At 41.4% G+C, this 18,856-nt stretch overlaps 1 protein-coding gene across 48 annotated transcripts in view; it reads right to left on the bottom strand.

The window, feature by feature from the left end:
- The window catches only part of ZBTB20 (zinc finger and BTB domain containing 20), a 723,674-nt gene that overhangs the window by 151,958 nt on the left and 552,860 nt on the right, over window positions 1-18,856 (bottom strand). For 46 of the 48 annotated variants that reach the window (XR_012897271.1, XM_075906071.1, XM_075906010.1 and 43 more), the window contains one exon: window positions 16,718-16,772. The gene's annotated coding sequence lies outside the window, so the exon portion shown is untranslated. Of the gene's footprint in view, window positions 1-14,410; window positions 15,246-16,717; window positions 16,773-18,856 lie in introns of those variants that run through there. The other 2 variants (XR_012897274.1, XR_012897273.1) reach the window with 1 other exon arrangement.

The raw sequence follows: 18,856 nt of genomic DNA, 5'->3' as shown, positions 1-18,856 counted from the left end.
AAATGAGGCGCAGAGAATGACAACCATCTGGAAACCATTTTTACAGTGGCCACTGCTGCTCCTGCCACAAGAAATCAATGTTCTTATATAAAGATTGTCCTGCTAAGGGAACTGTACACAATGGAAACTCCTTGGAATGAAGCAGAGGCAAAGAGATTCAGTCTCTAGCAGGCTACATTTATGCATCTGTATTATTAAAAATACGACAGCTTTAACAAGCTCACAGAATGGAGCAAAGTGCTGTAGTTACAGCTGGGAATGTCTCTTCCAAGGCTGCTTCGCTTACTAGATTTTGGCTTGTTTGTCCTTGGGATGGGCAGGGGTTGCACTAGGTGGGGCTTTTTTAAAGGGGACGTTTTGTAAATTCTAGTTTCGATGTAAGTGAATAGGAAAGCAGGGAATTTGCCAGCCTGTTACTCTGTTACTGTATTTCTAGGGCATATAAGAGGCTTACAGATCCTTCAGAGTGGGCCTTAAAAGATGCAACGCCTTCTCCAAGGAGGGATTTATCTCCATCAGATTAGCAAACAATGATTTTAACTTTCATATTTTTTTCCTGTTTTCTCCATCCATTCACCTCAATAAATCACTCTCTGGTTGACCAATACCCCAAATCATATGATGTAAAAGACACCAAGAAGTCTCACTATCCCTCAGTCTGACACCTCTTGGATTGAAAATACTTTAAAGGGTGAATCTTATTATTTCTATAGTAAAAATGTGTCCCATAAACCAAGAATCTCAAAACATTTAAACATTATGGGCAAGAACATCATGATCAGAAGTTTCTTTGCAAAGATGAACAAGTAAAGCTGTTGGAAAAGTGTTCTGTTTGCATCTCTGGTCCTGGATGGAGTCTTTGTGCTCCACTGAGGCACAAGGACTGCTTTTGGTGAGAAATGTAATCAGTACTCGTCCTCTTTTTCGAAAGAATCCTGTAAACCTCATTATTTGAGGAATCAGGGTTCTTTCAAAAAAAAAGAGAGGCTTTTGCGCAAAAACCCCTATCCAGACTGCTTTTTTTCCCCCAAAGAATACGTAGAAAAAGGGATTGGAAGAAGATATGCAAATTCGTGTCTGGGTAGTCTAGAGGTGCCCAGAGAGAGCATGTCTGAGGAGTCTTTAGAAGTGATTATTCCCCTTTATTTGGCTCTGGTGAGGCAACATCTGGAGTACTGTGTCCAGTTCTGGGCACCCCACTATAGAAATCATTTTAAGAAATCATTGAAGCAATTAGGAAACAAAGTCCAATAGAAAATAACAGCATACATCTCTCCAGTTCAGCTCCTCACCCAAGTGGTGAGATTATATTAAATCACTGGCAGAGGTTTCAGACAATAAACCATTGTTACTCGGTTATCAGTTTTATGCTACCTTGAATAATGGTCCTCAGGTCCTAAACTTAGCAACACCTTTTCAACTTCATTAACGTTCAGCTGGGTGGTGGGAGATGCAGAGTTTGAACTGGGGGCAATATATGGAGACAGTGGGTTATCCAACTATAACTAAGGGCATAGTTTGGCATAAAACATGATCTATTGATGATATATACACAAGATGGAAAGCAGAGCTTGACTTTCAGAGCCCATGGTGAATTTATGGAGCTGATGCTCATGAACAAAAGGGATATTTCCTGTTGTGTCAGGAGGATGCAAACAGGTCTATATGGGGAACACTCCAAGACTTGGAAAAATAAAAATGTACCTGACCAAATCTGGACAGAGAAACTACTCATGAATGGTCTGATGAATGGTCTCCTAAGTTGGTCTGCCAGGCTGTTGCAGACAACTAGAAACTTGGAGGCTTTGTGGTGGATTGAGCTGGTGACAAAAAAACTCCCAAGGCAATATAGGTTCTTGGCACAGAAGTGATGTTCTGGCTCTTCCCTGTCTGTTCACATCGGATAGCACCACTGCACTAGTCACAAGAACTAGTCATTTCCTTTCCTTGATGTGCAGAGTAAAGCATGACAAGCTAGATGAATGGCTCTCAACTCTCTGTGTGTGTTCCCAGATGGGCTCCCCACTGTTTCAAGGATAGAGTTAAAGAAAGGTTCCATAAGGAGTCTCTTGAGTATGTAAAATTACTCCAGTGGCTCCTGGAATCTCTTGTGGCTGGACTGTGCTTTGGGCCAAGAGCTGAAATCACTAAGAGCTGAGCTTGCTAGGTTTGGCCCAGAGTCAAATCCACCATAAGCCAACTGAAGATGCGACAAGCAGCATGAGCAGCTACCAGGGCAGTGATGGAGAGGCATGAGGAGCAAACAGCACAGTGGAGACAGCAAGAAGCAATGAATGGCCAGCAGAGTGGGGCCAGAGAGCAGCGAGCAGGTGGATGGCAAGTGACCAGAGGAGTGGGTGAGATGACTCTTACCCCCCCTTCCCTTAGTATGTGAGGTTTACTCTACAGAGGCATCTCTGAACTCTGATCTGCACTGACCAAGGGCCAACTGTGAGTGAGGTGGAGAGAAGGGCTGGGCATGTGAAGGGGACATTTACATTGCTGGACTTGAGAGACTGAGAAGAAAACGACATTGCCCAACCTACTTGAGCTAGGACATTTATTCGTGGTTTTGGTTATGAACTTTGTGGTGTTTTCCCAAATTAATGTCACATTACTTCTCTCCCCTTTTATTAAAACTTTCTTCACTACACTTAGACTCTGTGCTTGCGAGTGGGGAAGCACTGCCTCTCAGAGATACCTAGGGGGTTGTGTGAATTTCCCAGGTTACTGGGTGAGGGCTCAAGCCAGTTTTGTGTTGGATAGATGGAAAGGAACTCCTAGATACCGAACCCAGCCCTGACTGCTGTTGAAGCCACCTGGCAGAAGGGTTACATTTGTTTTAAACCTTCTGACAATGTTATTGTATGAAGCCATATTCTTATATTATTTATAAGGAGTAAATAACACATTCACTTTATCCTCATTATCCAGGCTCCCATACGTCATCTCTTTTCCAAGATGAAAAGTCTGAGTAATTTCAATCTGTCCTTCATCCCCAAGAGTGAAATTGAGAAGACTGCATGCCATGGCACGTGCCTCAGGGGTTGATGGCACAGGGAGAATCTTTGCAGCTGCTGTTGCTGAACCACAGATGATGACATTGCTGAAAAGGATGGCGCACCCTTTTGTATGGGTCTCACTGGTGCTGGTACCAGTATCTGAGCCAGTGCCCCTGCCTGAGATGCTTTCTGTACCAGGGACTGCCTCAGGAGGATTATACTCTGTTCCTCCCAGCTCGTTTCCTGGAGTCTGGTGCTGGGCAACTCTATCTTCTGGATGATGGGTCCCTCCATGCACTCTTCTGGCACTTCTTCTTTGGTATCGGAGAAGGAGAAGGGAGGCAAGACTCTACCATCACAGGAGGAGCTCTTGTAACTGAAGTAGAGGTGCTAGGTGCCCTCCCCAAACTAGAATGCTTTGAGTGTGGGGAAAGGGCTGTCTCCATAACAAGGTGCTTTATTGTTACCTCCCCATCGTTTTTTAGTTCTGGAGTTAACGTCTCTGCAGCTTTGCCACATATTCCTGATGCAAGTTTCTCCCAGGCACTTCAGAAACCTGGAGTCAGAGTCATTGACTAGTACTTTGCACTACTGCAAGGTGTGAAGCTTGGAGACTGAGGCTTGCAGCAGCATTGGATGTCAGTATCTCAAACCAGTGGGAACAGAAGTGTACAGTAAGTACACTAATAAAAAAGGAAACCTACTAATGGAAAACTACACTAAGGCTATAAACAATCATCTGTTAATGAGTGCCCACTATACCATTACCCAGGAGCATGAGGGCACACACCGCAGAGGGTACATGTGCCATCCTGAGGGGTATCTCAAAGGGAAAATCTCCAGCACTAGTGCACTAGGTATGCACACACCGGAAGTGGAATGGATATGCACAATCATTCAAAGAACAGCTTTTCCCCCCCAGACTGTATATGCATGTGACAAGGGAATCAGTGAGAGACCAGAAATACGGAACTCTACCATGTCACATTTAGAAAGCTGTGTTTGAGAAAAAAAAAAAAAGTACTTTGAAGCAAAGGATGAGGAAACATAAGCCATGGGTGCTAATCCTGGCTTTGCTACTACCTTCCTATATGACATGTAGCAAGTCCCTTACAACTTTGTACCTCCCTTTTCCTGTTTGTAAGATGTGAATAACATCAGTTCATAAAGTCACAAGGATGGGTCAAAGTTTAATTCATTAAATTATTATGAAGAGCTTTGAGATTCACAGAACAATGCTGATACGTATGTTAAAATTATTATTTTATTACAGCATCCATTAACAATGCTATAGTTGAAGCTGAGATACCTGTTTGCCAGCTTTTCTCATGCCTTGTCCTTATTCAAAACTGACATTTTAAAGAAAGTTTCACAAAAATCCAGTAAGCCATTTCTGAATCATCCGAGTACATAAAAAATAGTTTCCTGCTGTTAATTTTTCCATACGCTTTCTGCCCTTAAACATGCTTGTATAATTAAAATATGGATTTGTTTTAAAATATCAAACTTGACATATACATACATAGCCCTGAAAGAAAAGTAGCAACTTTGCCATATTTGAAGGCATTTGGTTTTGAAATAACAAATTATTACCATTTTAGATTAGCTAAGTGAGCATTTACTGCTTTAAAGATTTCAACATACTTTGTTTTATGATCTTCAGATTTTACTTATTACTGAATCTACTGAATTGTGTGAAAAATAATAGAGGTGTGAAGTTAGACTTGCAGACTATTTATTCCAGGGGAATGCTATGTCATTTTCAAAAGCAGAAATAATGTCCTCCACAGATTCCTTCCCCCAGAATTACTGATTCTGACACAGAGGCAAAAGTAAGTTGCAATTACACTCTTCATTCACCAGAGGCTGATGTGGTGCCAGAAGAGAGGACATCTGTCTCAGAGGCTGGAGGAGCAGACATCTGCAGAGAGCGAGGGAGCAGAAGCAGTGTTCTGCCCATGGGACCAGGTGAAGAGGCACAAGATATGGGAGGAGAGAAAGAGTGGGGCACATGGGGCTGCTGGAAGGTGACACAGACTGGAGTTAAAAACAGATAGTGGAGTGTACATACTGGAGTGAAAACACAGGAGCCGAGCCAGGAGTGGAATGAAGATGCAAGGCCACATGGGGATGGGGGTGTAGGTATGCATAGAGTCTGGGGGAAGAGATGGCTGAGTGGGGATGCAGGGACAAATGGTAACAGAGGAAGCTATGCTTGGCTGAATCGTGAGTGGGGGTGCAGGGCCACATGAAGACCGGGGCAGCTATGCTTGGCTAGGTTAGGATGCGGGGCCACATTAGGACAGGAGATGTGCCTGACTCAATGGGAGAGACTAGGGATCAGCCAGGGTGTACAGGGAGGAGGCTTCCCAACCCTTACCAATCATTCCTCCTCCCAAAAACCTGTTCCATACTTCTCCCATCTACACACAGAAACTCTGCAGGTCTTCCAGGCTCCTTCTCAACAATGACTTCCTTCTCCCTCAACTCTTCCATTATCGCTGACTTCCCCCAAGCCCTTATGCCAGTGGTCCCCAACGCGGTGCCCGCGGGCACCATGGCGCCCATCAGGCCATTTCTGTGTGCCCGTCGAGTGATCGGGGCCAGTCCCGTCCCTGGGCATGTGGTGCATGAGTGGTGCCGGCCCCTGGGCACGCAGCACATGTGCCGCCCCGTCCCCGGGCACGCAGTGCATGGGCTGTGCTGGCCCCAGGTGTGCGGCCTATGGACATCCCCGCCCCTGGGCACGCAGCGCAGGAGGGGTGCCAGCCCCAGGTGCACAGCGCGTGGGTGATGCCGGCTCTTGGACATGCAGCACAGGAGCGGTGCCAGCCCCGGGAGTGCAGCGCGTGGGTCCCGCCCCCAGGCGCATGTGCTTCCCCGCCCTCAGGCGCCCAGTGCATGAGTGGCCCTGCCCCTGGGCGCCTGGCAGCCCTCAAAAGGTTGGGGACCACTGCCTTATGCTGTTCCTGAGAAGTGGGGAAAACATGTTTCTGTATTGTAGTTTAAATCAATTATCACTCAGAGTGCTGTATTTATATGGCTAACATGGAATCTATTTGGACAAAAACCATATTGCCTGAATCTTTTTCATTGTCTGTATTATTACAGACATACTTGCTGACAGATATTTTGAAAAAAATTACCAAAATAATTGAAATTGGTATAATTATATTGTGTTATTTTGACAAATAAAATACGTAGAATTTTGCATAATTTTAAAATATTGTCAACAGAATTTTTATTTTTTGGCACAGAATTCTCCTAGGTATTTGAACTATAATTCAGAAAATGTGTATATACTTTAAAAAACTTGGAACTATTACTCAGATGAGCAATCAACACCTCGACCCTTTCTCCTGTAACAAAAGCCTTCTATGAACTTTCAGTATATCACCTCTGAATTTTTTTTTTAAATTTTAAAATTAGTATATCAAAATCAAATGATGATAAGCACATTATTTAAGTGCATGCTGGGATGCATACATTATTGACATAAGAAACCAACTAAAAGGCCATTGGCTCAGGGCATGAAAAGAAATGGCCTACTGATAGAGTCTAGAAACTGAGCAGACTTATTATTTTGCTGGAAATGATCTAAATATATCAGGTATTAAAGTCTTCATGCTCTTCTGTGATGGTGTTGGTGTCTCAAAGATTTTGAGCCTCATTCTCCACTGTCCTTTACATCTTTGTATAGTGGGTGTAAAACGGTTCTGGATTAGATTCATGGCATTTTGCATTCACTTTATACAGTCATAAATGACAAAGTACCGGGCTGGTGAGCATCAGCCCCTTAATTAATTTAATGTGAAATGTTTTTTTTTTCTTACCTATTGGAATAATCTGTGGTTATGGTGTGTGGTACCCCAGTGATGGGTATATTAGCAATTCCTAAAACAGATTAGTCTGGATTTGAAAAGTGACTTGGGTTTGATTCCTGATCCTGTTTTCTTATTCCTACAATATAAGAGCACATGTATGAATACACAGTGTGGTACAACCACTGGATGAGCTCAGAGTCTCAGCTGGAATTCCTCCTTCAGGTGGAAATAACTCTTTCAGGAGCAAATGGCAGCTGAAACACTTCTGCAAGAATGCAACATGTGCTATTCTTTGGTATTGTCTACACTACCACAATCTAACTTATGCCACTTCACTTACAAGAATAATGTATCTGAAGTCAGTGTAGCTAGATCCACTTACTGCAGCATTTACACCACGCTGTGTGGATAGGAGATGCTCTCCTGCCAATTCCTCTTCCTCTTCTTGAGGTGCTGAAATACAGGAGCTGACAAGAAAGTGCTCTGTCACTAACTTAGTGGGTCTTCACCAGACTTGATAAATCAATGCCACAGTTAGGATGTTAAATATCAGTTAACTGAATAGCTGATCAACCTCATGAATTCTTACCGGTTAATCAACTTTTCTATAGAACCTGGAGGTGGAGCCAGCAGCCAGTGCACTCCGGTCTCACTCTCAAGGGGCTCCCTGCCACTCTGCGCTGCTGCCTCTTTATCTGTATCAGAGGCAGCAGGGTGAGGTTCCAGACAGGAGCTAGTTCACGAGGAAGCCAGTTTAAAAACCAGCTCCCCTTGTGGACTGGCTGTCTGTCGCTCCGCACTGTTGCCTCTGCTGCAGAGGCAGCAGTGCAGGGTGGCAGCAGCCCCAGTCCAGGGGAGGTCAGAGTCCCAGACCTGGCGAGAGTTGGGACTGAGCCGGGCTGCCTGCCTGCCCAGCTCCTAATATAATTTAAATGCAGAGCTGCAGCAGGGGTAGGTCCTGGACCCATTGCAAACCAAGACTGAGTCAGGCTGCTAGCCAGCCTGCTAAAAAATTTACTGGTGGGGGGAAATTCATGTAGTCTATAGCATTAACCTATAAGCTTTCACTTAACGATTAATTGGTTAATGGACTACACTATTACATCCCTACTCACTGTATCGAAGGTCAAGGTCAGCAGTGGTGTTAGTGGAGCGAAAGCCTTAGGCTATGTCTAGATTGCGGAATTAAATCAGAAAAAGATATGCAATTTTTTCTGTTTTTTCGGAAGAGTCTACAGGGGGCCACATTTCAGAGAAACAGGAATACTGGGATGCAAAAAGAACGTGTCTGCTTTTTCAGAAACTATTCCGAAAAAGCAGACGCGTTCCTTGGATGTGGCAGAGCATTTCTGGGATGTTGCCTTCTTGCAGAAGTGTTGCAGCTGCCATTTGCTCCTGAGTTATTTCCACCTGAAGCAGGAATTCCAGCTGAGACTCCTAGCTCATCCAGTGGCTGAATAGCTGCAATTTGTACCACATTGTGTATTCATAGCCTTATAGTCTTTGTCCCTCCGGAGCCTGATTTTTCTTTTGTTTATGTGAAAGTCAAGAGAAACCACTGATGTCAATGAAATTACAAATGGCGTATGAGAGAGGAGAATCTGACCTATATGGATACATATGTCTGGTTGTTGCATATGTGAGGGAGAAATTGAGAGTAAGAGAGATTCCTGATGCCCTCTCTCCAATATGTATATCAGTGTTGTGGCCCTATATGCCCATTAAATTAAAATTTGTGTGTGTGTGTTCTGAAAAGCACCAAACATATTATTGGTGCTTAGCAAATAAATAATCTTCACAATATAATTATAGAAAGAACAACAATTCCTTCCCACCTTACCTTCTTTTCTAAAAGTAGCATGTCACATTGCCCAACACACAGCACGTGATTGTGTAGTGAAAGACTTCACTGTAATGAACACAGTTTACGAGGGCAGAGGTAAGGTTGCTGTGGGAACCTTAACTCTGAATTTCCTGAGTTTAGTGAGATTAAAATCTCAATCTCCACATTACATCAGCATAATTTTTGTGTGTGTGCATATCACGCAATCTAAGTGCATTGTTTCGAAATGTAAAAGTACATTTTGTGTGTGAAAGGGCATCTTTTTACATTTTGGCAACTATGAGCCACTTAAATTAGTTTTGATCACTCCACCAACATAATAAAAAGAAAGTTAAAAAAAAAAACCCTGCAAAAACAAACCAAGCAACCATCCAACCACATGGTACATTATGTGCTCTGCAGTTCTGAAATTCAGTATCAAGACAAAAGGAGACTGAGACTTTGTCATTCGCTAGCTGTTAATAATCAAGAGAAGATCTGCCAGACAAGCTCTTTGAGGGCTCTGCCTGTCTGGGCCAGGTAGATGCTGCAATATACAAAGGACTTCACACAGGGAGAAAGAAAGAGTGTTCATGGACAATGATGCAGCTTTCTTAATTAAGATTTTCATTACTGATACATACATTAAGGTTTTGCAAATGCAAGTGCCCAAGCACTCTCATGTACAGGTAGATGTCTCTGATTCTATCGTAAGGCACTAGACACACTTTTGCAAAATTATCGTGAACATTCAACAGCTAAGGCTCAAAGTCTGTTCACCTGCCCTTTGCCACAAAGACAAGGAAAATAAATGATATTTCACTTGCCTATCAAAACAAAATTAACCATTCCTAGGTGAACAAATAAATGGAATTTTCCAAGTCTGTGCTACAGCATATTGAAATGGATTCTGATCTCACTTACACATGTTTTATGTTGTGTAATTTATGGGGTTTTAGTAGAATTAGTCCCGATTTACACTGGAGCAGTGTCTATAAAACTTGAACCAGGACTGTTAAATGTGCCCTCTTACAAATGTTGCACTGTGTGTGAAAAGTACCAGATAGCCTACTTTTGTGAACCCACAAGTTCCACCAAAGCTAGAGGTTGTGATCCACCCTTATAGAAGAATAAAAGAAGAAGTCGCATAGTGCAACTGCAGTGTCTACGTACCAGATATCTGAAAGGTGACCTCTCTCTTGCAGTAGTTTGCTTATTAGTTACATTAATCATTTTGTTTTGTGTGTAGACAGGGAGGTGGATAAAGAGGTGGAATTGGAATCGGAACCAAGATTCATATTCAAATTTTACAAATGGTCTCTAACTTTACAAGTGGCTATGGATATGAACACACCTAAAATGTGTGGTATTTGAAATCAGTATTTGGTTTCTATATTGTGGGTTTGGCCTACTCTAGCCTGGGAAATTTTGCTGTTTTAAAGAACCAAGCTGTCTACCATCTGCTTAACAAGCTAAAAATTGAAAAACAGAGATCACAGGGTTGACATTGTGGAACTATTAGAGACAGGAATTAGTTTGTTGAGATGGGTCACAATCAGACCTGAATGTTTCCTAAGAGAACCACCAGAAAAAAACTGCCATTTGGGTTGTCTTCAGAAAATTTGGTGTTGGCTGGTGAGCACTCAAATTATTTGAAAAGTATCCTCTGAGCATGAACTGAGTGTACACATGATAGAGAAAAAAGAAAGACAAAAAAAAGTGAAAGGGAAACTGGGAAGAGGAAAACACTGCTTTTGCATATGTTGTGGATCTTTCATCTCTTTCACCCATTTCCAGCCTCTAAATAAATTAATTGTCACAAAGTGTGGTTTGCAAATGGATCATCAGTGACATACATACAGATGTGTGTATCTGTTTGATTGTATATAGGCAGCCAGATGGCAGATGGATTTTTGTTTCAGAGGGGGAAACGGGAAAAGGAAATTGCTGAAACACTCTTAAGAACTAATATTTAAGCAAGGTACCTTATATAGGACACCCAGAATAAATTTGGAACTCTGTCTGGCACTTAGGTCTTTGAGTGGGTATAAAAGTGCCAGTTTGAGCACTCACATGTGAGATCTGGAGCTTCTGTGAAGGCAGTTATAGCTGCAAATTGGGATTTTCAGGGTAACCAGAACACAGTGTTACTCATCTTTACTGCCTGTTTTGCTTCAACATGTCTATAGTATAAATTACACAGAGACAGGTACAATATGGAAGTAGTCAGCACTGGATGAACTAAGCAGAGCTTTGTTGTCTGTAAAAATGTAACAGGGGCACTAGCAATGTACTCAAGGTGATGGTGGCGAATCTTCTTGTGCAATGGTGGACAATATAGGTAGAGAAGAACAACAATGTCAGATCCACCAAGATAATTTTCCACTACAGCAAAGGCACTACTCAGAAAACTGCAACATAGCCTGCAGTCAAACCACTGGCTCTAATGATAAAGGCTTAATATTTGGATGGAAGAACTCTAGATTACTGCAAGCAGCACTGTCATGGATTCAGCAAGTGGCCTTTTCCAACTGAGTCCAGTAATTAATGCAATAGTGTAGAATAAAGGACGACTGGGAAGTTACATGTCTTTCCTCTCTCTTTCCCTGCCTCCCTCTTTTTTTTTTTTTTTTTTTGCTTGGTTCCTTCCTTAGTCTAAACTCTCTACTCACCCTGAACTTTCCAGAACCAGATCCAGATTTTGCAGCTGTAGCCTGTTGTGTCTTGGTGAATCCTATAACCCAAATACTTTCAATAACTTGAATTACATTACTCAGATGAGAGATAACATACAACAATATCTGAAGGGAACACTGTTGGAGGGCTCTTTATCCTAAATTGCTCTCTCATTCAAGTTCAACAGATCCAGTGTTGGGCTCTACTACCCATAAGGGATTCCAGGAGAACAGTTATAGTCATCATAGTCTATAAAACTATGTACTCTGAAGAACCTGTCTCTACTTTTCCTCCTTATTTTGACTTCTTGTTCAAATTTGCCATTATCAAGCATTAAATCATTTGAAAATTCACACTTGAACAAACAATATAGCCAAAATCCTAGAGAACACATTGGTTCCCTCTTTTGAATGGATTTCTGCAAGGTCTTCCCAGCTAGATTATCAGAACCTATTCTTAGTAGTTACAATAGGTAGACAATCATGAGGTTCATCTTATTTTTTTCACAACACTCACTTTTCTCATGTAATCCTGTTGCTGAAGTGCCTTCAGCAGTTACAGTTTATGGTAGAGAATTCAATTTATGGTCCTGGCTCTTGTGTTTAAGGTCCTTCATTTCTGGAGTGTCTTCTTAGTCATGTGATGTGACTTCTATACACACAAATATTTTACTCTGTTTCTAATTTCTTGCTTGTGTCATGATTTTTTCTCTTTGCAAATGCCAAGGTAAGAGACTCAGCTCATGTTGCTCCCTTTTCGAAGCACTCTTTCTCTTCAGGAGATATGCAGTAACTAGGAAAGGTACATTTCATTTTGTATCCCAAAATGTTGTATAGTATTACTACCCACTGCAAGCAGATGCTGCATTTCACCTCCAAGGAGATGAATTTCAGAGATGAATGGAGTGAGTCTACTGGATAGTTTGTATATCAGTTTATTACACAAACTGGGATACTTGAGGAGGAACATTACTAGAGACCATAAATGTAAGAGTTATTCTACTATAGACCATCTGTCATGCAAAAACTCTTTCACTGATTCACAGTTAAGGAGAGTTGGCCTGGATGGTCACCTCTCCTGGGAAATAATGGGGGAAATGCTAGTGTATCTAAATACTCAACAACTCTAAGAAACAGAAAGATGCTTTCCAGCATTTTTAATATTGTGACCATTGCTACAGCATTAGTTGGCTGCCACTGGCTCATTCAGTCTGCCTCATATTTCCTGAATTTGCTGAAAGTTAGTTTAGATCATTAAATATACTGACTGTAAAACACCCTTATTCAGGAATTGTATGCATTAAGCTATACCTAATAATCCCTGGCACCAACATGTTCACAGAACCCCAGATAGTCTACCTAATGCAAATAAAGGACATATAAACCAGAAGGATTGATGATTGTTACAGCAGATGTTTCCTGTTGGGGAAACAATAGGGAAGAATGCTATTGGGGGAAAAAGGATCCACTGAAAGATATTATCTTGAAGAACATCAGGGCTCTCAGCCATAAATAATTATGCCTTCATGCATAAAATCAGGTAAACTAAGAGTTCACAGATATTAAAGGAAACCCTATCAGACCATATGAAAGGACATCAGAAAATATGGTCCTGGCAGGGGATTTCTGGCAAAGATGGATCTCTTTGTCTAAAAACCTATTTAAGGACACAAGTTGTGGAATTTAGTTGGAGAATGAAACTGCGCATCCCACCAGTTCCAGTGAAGAAGAAACACAAAGCCAGCTCTTTATCTTACATCAGGAGTGGCAATGGATCTATCTTTCTATATTCTATATAGCACTAAACTAATTTCTGACTGATAATAAATAATTGATATTGAGCATGTTATTCAATAATGTCAACTCATCATTAACTCCAGATATACAAAAATGAAGACTTCTATTCTCATGTGAGGACAGATTATGTGATACTTGTGAGAGACAATGTGGTCTAGTCTAGTGGAGTAGATTTTTAGTACAGTCTCTATCACGGACTTCCTGTGTTGTACTGGACAAGTCACTTATGCTGTCAGTTTCCTCATCTGTAAACTGGGGATAATGATACTAACACACATCACAAGTGTGTTGAGAATGATAATTAGTTGACATTTGTACAGCACTGCTACAGCATGCTGACTATAGGATAATTAATTGACGAGCAAATTTCAGCAGCATGGAACACGCATATAGATATCAGAGACTATTTTGGTATAATCTGTCTAATATAATGAATACTCATGCTCAGACACTGGCAACAGACAGTTTGGAACACTGCCAATTGTGTTTTGACACATATAATTGACCATCTGACTGATGATACTCATATATGTGATGAGGTCAGCTGGATGCCCCTCAGCTTCCTTTAGGTCATCATTGCTCTACTCAAGAGGACTTCATGAAGCTATGGAATAAATGACTTTTTCATAGCACACCATTCAAAAAGATAAGGGTCATTAACACCTTCCAACATAACACACACACACACACACCTCATCTCAGCTCTGCCCTCATCCCAATAGAACTGAAATGTCTACACTATAAATAATTTAGCTTCCAGAAAGAAAAAAAAGATTTACCAAATTAAAACTTATTCAAGCTTACGTATTTATATAACTCACCATATTTATATACATTCCTGAAATAGAGAAGGATACGGTGTTGTGAGGGAGAGGGGAAAGGAAAGGCTTTGGTGTGTGCAACAAACTCCGCTTACAGACACAACTAAATGTGCAGTTCTCTACTGTTGCAGATTAGGAAACCGAGGTTTAGCCAGAAGCAATGATTTGCTCATCATCTCATGGTGAGTCAATGATAGAATGGGATCTGATGCATGAAGCGAGTTCATATCACAGAACTACAACAATGATGAAATGGTCAGCTGCAATAAAAGCTGATGACATGTGGTCCTCCGTATTGCCATACATATTTGTAGATACAGAAAGGGTTAATAAAAATGTACATATTTCAAGCCTCTGAACATCATTCACACTTTCTATCAATACTATGTTTAACTGCAGTGAGAACAATAGGATTTGTAAGGGGCCATTATAAACCAGCCTTGTTGGACAAATATACAATACATGATGGAAAAGGGCTGGTGGGACTTTAATCAATTTCTCAGTCAAATAAATGTCACATTAGATGTAAGCCATACTCCATTTTGAGGGTCTCTGCTCCCCTTGATGCACAAGCCTGACACTGCTACTAACATAAACAGTTCTATACATATACACAGACTCCAACCAATATTCATTTGTATATGTAGCAAATACATCAGAGTGAAAGTGGAGCTGGACATTGTAATTTATGAGTACGGGAAACCCTATAATGAAAGAGAAAGAGGAAAATAACGAAATATGGGGACCTCATAAGCATGATAGGCAAAAGCTATAATTTCTCTTATGTGGAAAAAATGTTCCATTTTTACTTCAGCAACCTAGCAAATGTTGTGAGTCAACTTTAAAGCTCAAAGTTACATGTTGTAATGTTTCATACCAACCAGCCAACACTCTGTGGGATGCCAGAATGTTTCAGCACACAACTGAAGAAATGAAAAATTTCCACCCCCTTTTCAGGTCTTTGTTGAAAAAAATCACAGAATCAAAAAAACTTGCAGATGCGTATAACTTTGTATAAACTTGTGTATAAACTTGCAGATGTACATTCTTCCAGCTAATTAAAAAAGGGCTGCTTGTTACATTGTTTTTCTTGCAAACAGTTTTTAACAGTCAATTGTTCTTCCATGGAACATGTGGAAAAAGTGGAACACATCTTAAAAACCCCAAAGTTTGGATCTGGAGTTTTAGGCCCAACTGTTCAATATCCAGTAATTTTGCATTTCCAACTTAAGAAATTTTGAGCCCCATTTTCAGAGATGTCCCCTTCAGTTGAAGTCTATGAGAGCTGCAGATTCTTAATGCCTCTGCAAATCAGATTCAAAGGGCATCAGTGTAAGAAGGCACCCATAAATTGAGGGACAAAAAGTTAGTTGACACTTTTGAAAATTTTGTCCTTAGTGCTGACTTATCTCTAATTACCTGTCACAATTATAGCTGCTTGGCAGTATACTGTATTAGATAATCTTACTGTTTAATAGAATCATTAGATTTCCCAATGCTAATGCATTATGAAATATTAGGAAAATGTGAATTTGTTTAATTAAAAAACCACTATATCCTAGAACTTGGCAACATATTTAAAAAGCAAACCTCAAACCATGAGGATTTTACATTTTTTCTGCCCCGGATCTCAAAAAACAACTCCCTAGATTAAAGCAACTTTTTTTTTTCAATGAAAAAAAAGCCATTGAGCTGACAACTTACATACCAACAACCAAGCCCAAGTGAATCAAAACTGCTAAGAAAAAGCCCTGCATAACACAGGTTTGCAAAGGAAACCACGGACAGATTTTTTAACTCTGGCATGGTTGTGCAGAGATGCCTTGCAAGTGTTGATAGTGGGAGGAGGGGAGGAGAACACAATTTAAACAGCTTTCAAACTTTTTGAGCAGAGCTCCCCCCCCCTTGAATTAAAAATATTGGTTGCACCCCCTAAGCCAGACAAAAGGTGAATTGGGTGGAAGTGGTGCTCCCTTTCCAGTCCCACTTGGTTGAAGCCCAAGGCGTCTGGAGGCAGCACTCACCCTCCCCAAAACGCTCCTCCACACTCCCAAGGAGATGTGTCCCAAAGTTTGAAAATCTCTGATTTAAAAGTTCTGGTGGTATGCAGCAGGCCTCAGGGCTGGGATACGAACCTTTGTAGAAATTGGGAGGCGCATATGACCCCTCATGCCTCTCATGCATCTTCTCTGTTGTTGGGGCATGCTAAAGAAACTATATTACATATACCAAGATTTAAGGAAAGCTATGCTAATTGTCAGTCATACACATTGGTGTTAATGTAAGCAGTGTGGACTTGCATACTGCTGCCAAGTTGCAGTTGCAGGAATCCCAACAAGCACAGGTTGAAATGCTAATGAAATGTTTTTTGTATCTGCTCCAGTCTTGCATGATGTGGAATACAAGCTGCTTTGTGCTGAACAAGACCTCTGGGATGGGATAATACCCATTAGGAAATCTTAGCAGGTTTTCCCCATATCTAACACAAATCTTCCATCCACTGCTTTCCTAATTCAGTCCAGAAATGACCATACCACTTCTGCACATCCTTCCTCTTTTCTTCATCACACAGTAGAAATGAATCATTCGGAGTCTCACAAACTGATGCTGAACAGAAGTTTGGGACAATTAGCTAGAACAAAGATACACACGGAACACCAAGCCTTGCAGTCAAAGAGACCTATAAAATACTTCACAGGGGCTTCAGATTTGCTTGAATAGGTCTTGAATAAAAATGCAACTGGCCACTGAGAGGTACAAAATGCTTAGTACTTACATGAAAGCCAGGAAAGGTTCCTTCAGGAAAAGAGCACAAACTGATCGTCAAGGATCTGAGGGGAAAACAGAAAAAACAGCATGAAGAAATAAAGTAGGTATAAATAAACTACGTGATACAAAAAATAAAAAGGAGACCCAGGAGCCTCAGTGATTCTTGCAATTGCTGCAGAAAAAAATAAATATTTCACTTCACACATCACACAAACCCTGGAAACTCAGAAAATACCAGAAGCTGGGGACTGGATAGCACAGAGGATTGGTAATAGGCATGGGAGCCTTTTATCCCTAGGATGCTAGTTTGAATCCATTCCAAGTCAGCAGAGATTAAGTGATGTTACCATCTGCTGGTTGTTCTGTTGCTTGTGTGAAATAAGATGGTGGTCCCTGTGGACAGGTGTTCTCTTCACAAAGCTCACCACCATAATTGGCACTAATTGGCCTCCTTGTCAGTAGTCTCAGCAGAGAGGTTAAGGATTAAATTGGCCACAGAGAGTGAACTTCTCTTCTTGGCCCTAGATAGAGACCCTCCAGATTAGAAGTGAGGGCACATTATTGGGGCAGAATGGTGAGGAAGCTTACACCACAGCTGCTTGTTTTGGGAAAAATGGCAGAATGTCAGCCTCTTCTGTCTCTGACCTAAAACTGATGCATTACCTATAGCTTAAGGAGAAAAGAGATTGTTATTTCAAGGAGTCATGCAAGGCACTGCATTTAGCTGTATGGAGTGGAAATCTATCAACCTTGCATCTGACAAAGTGGGTCTTTGCCCACTAAAGCTTATGCTCCTACACTTCAGTTAGTCTATAAGGTGCCACAGGACTCCTCACCGCTTATTTCAAGAGAAAATATTTGGAAAAACTACTGCCTTGTGGTAGTCTAAGTACTTTGCAAAATGCAGCCTCTCTGGATTTACTAATATATGTTACGGATTATCTGAGATATACTGTAAACCTGTTGTCCAGCACATATTAATATCGAATGAAATCATGAATTTGAGTCAAACCCTGCAACTCTGATGAACTGTTCCAAGTGGATGATTTGTTCCTATCTGAGAACGAAAGCAAACATTTATACAAAAGACTGATGTTTTGAAGTAGCCATATCATCTCACTGAGATGGTTTGAAGAGCACAGAATTCCAGTGTGTTTTAAATCAAAACTAATAGGTGAGTGGTAAAGCAAGAGTAGGCGCTTGAAAGAAAACATATTTATTCTCAGGAGATAAGGAGGAGAGAAACATATTTAGCATTCTTGAGCCAACAAAAGACTTCACAGAATGGTCTACTTCCCCAGATCCAGGTTCTGAAACAACCTGGATTCAAACAGCATATTAATGCCTTCATTCTTGAATATATTGAGGAAGATGAAGTAGGAGTGGTGATGGTGGTGAAGGAGGAATGGAGATTTGATGTTGGGAGGGAAAAGGTCTTAAACACTGCAGCAATTGTGTGCATAGGGAGGCTGGGAGAGCAAATTCTGGCCAGGAAGAAAAGTTGAGTGGGGAAGAGGAGGAAAGAACCAAAGAAGCTGGTGGATTAGCAAGAGGGAAGAAATAGCTAGAATTCCCATTTAGAGAAGAATCACAAGTAGAATCATTGGGCTGGAAGAGACCTCAGGAAGTCATCAAGTCCAGCCCCTTGCCCAAAGCAGGACCAACCCTATATCATCCCAGCCAGGGCTTTGTCAAGCCGTGACTTAAAAACCTCTAGGGATAGAGATTCCACCACTTCCCTAGGTAACACATTCCAGTACTTCACTACCCTACTATATCCAACATAGACCTCCCCCACTGTAACTTGAGACCATTGCTCCTTGTTCTGCCATCCATCACTAATGAGAACAGCTTTTCTCCATCCTCTTTAGGAAGGTGAAGGCTGCTATCAAATCCCCCCGCCCTCACTCTTCTGTTCTGCAGACTAAATAAACCCAAATCTCTAAGCCTCTCCTTATAGGTCATGTGCTCCAGCCCCCTAATAGTTTTGGTTGCCCTCCACTGGACCCTCTCCAATGCGTCCACATCCTTTTTGTAGTGGGGGGCCCAGAACCAGACACAATACTCCAGATGTGGCCTCACCAGTACCGAATAAAGGGGAATAATCACTTCTCTAGATCTGCTGGCAATGTTCCTCCTAATGCAC

The sequence above is a fragment of the Pelodiscus sinensis genome, chromosome 1, assembly GCF_049634645.1.
Source record: "Pelodiscus sinensis isolate JC-2024 chromosome 1, ASM4963464v1, whole genome shotgun sequence".
Classification (NCBI taxonomy): Eukaryota; Metazoa; Chordata; order Testudines; family Trionychidae; genus Pelodiscus; species Pelodiscus sinensis.
Note: the sequence above shows the minus strand (reverse complement) of the source record. Positions and strands in the feature narration are given on the sequence as shown.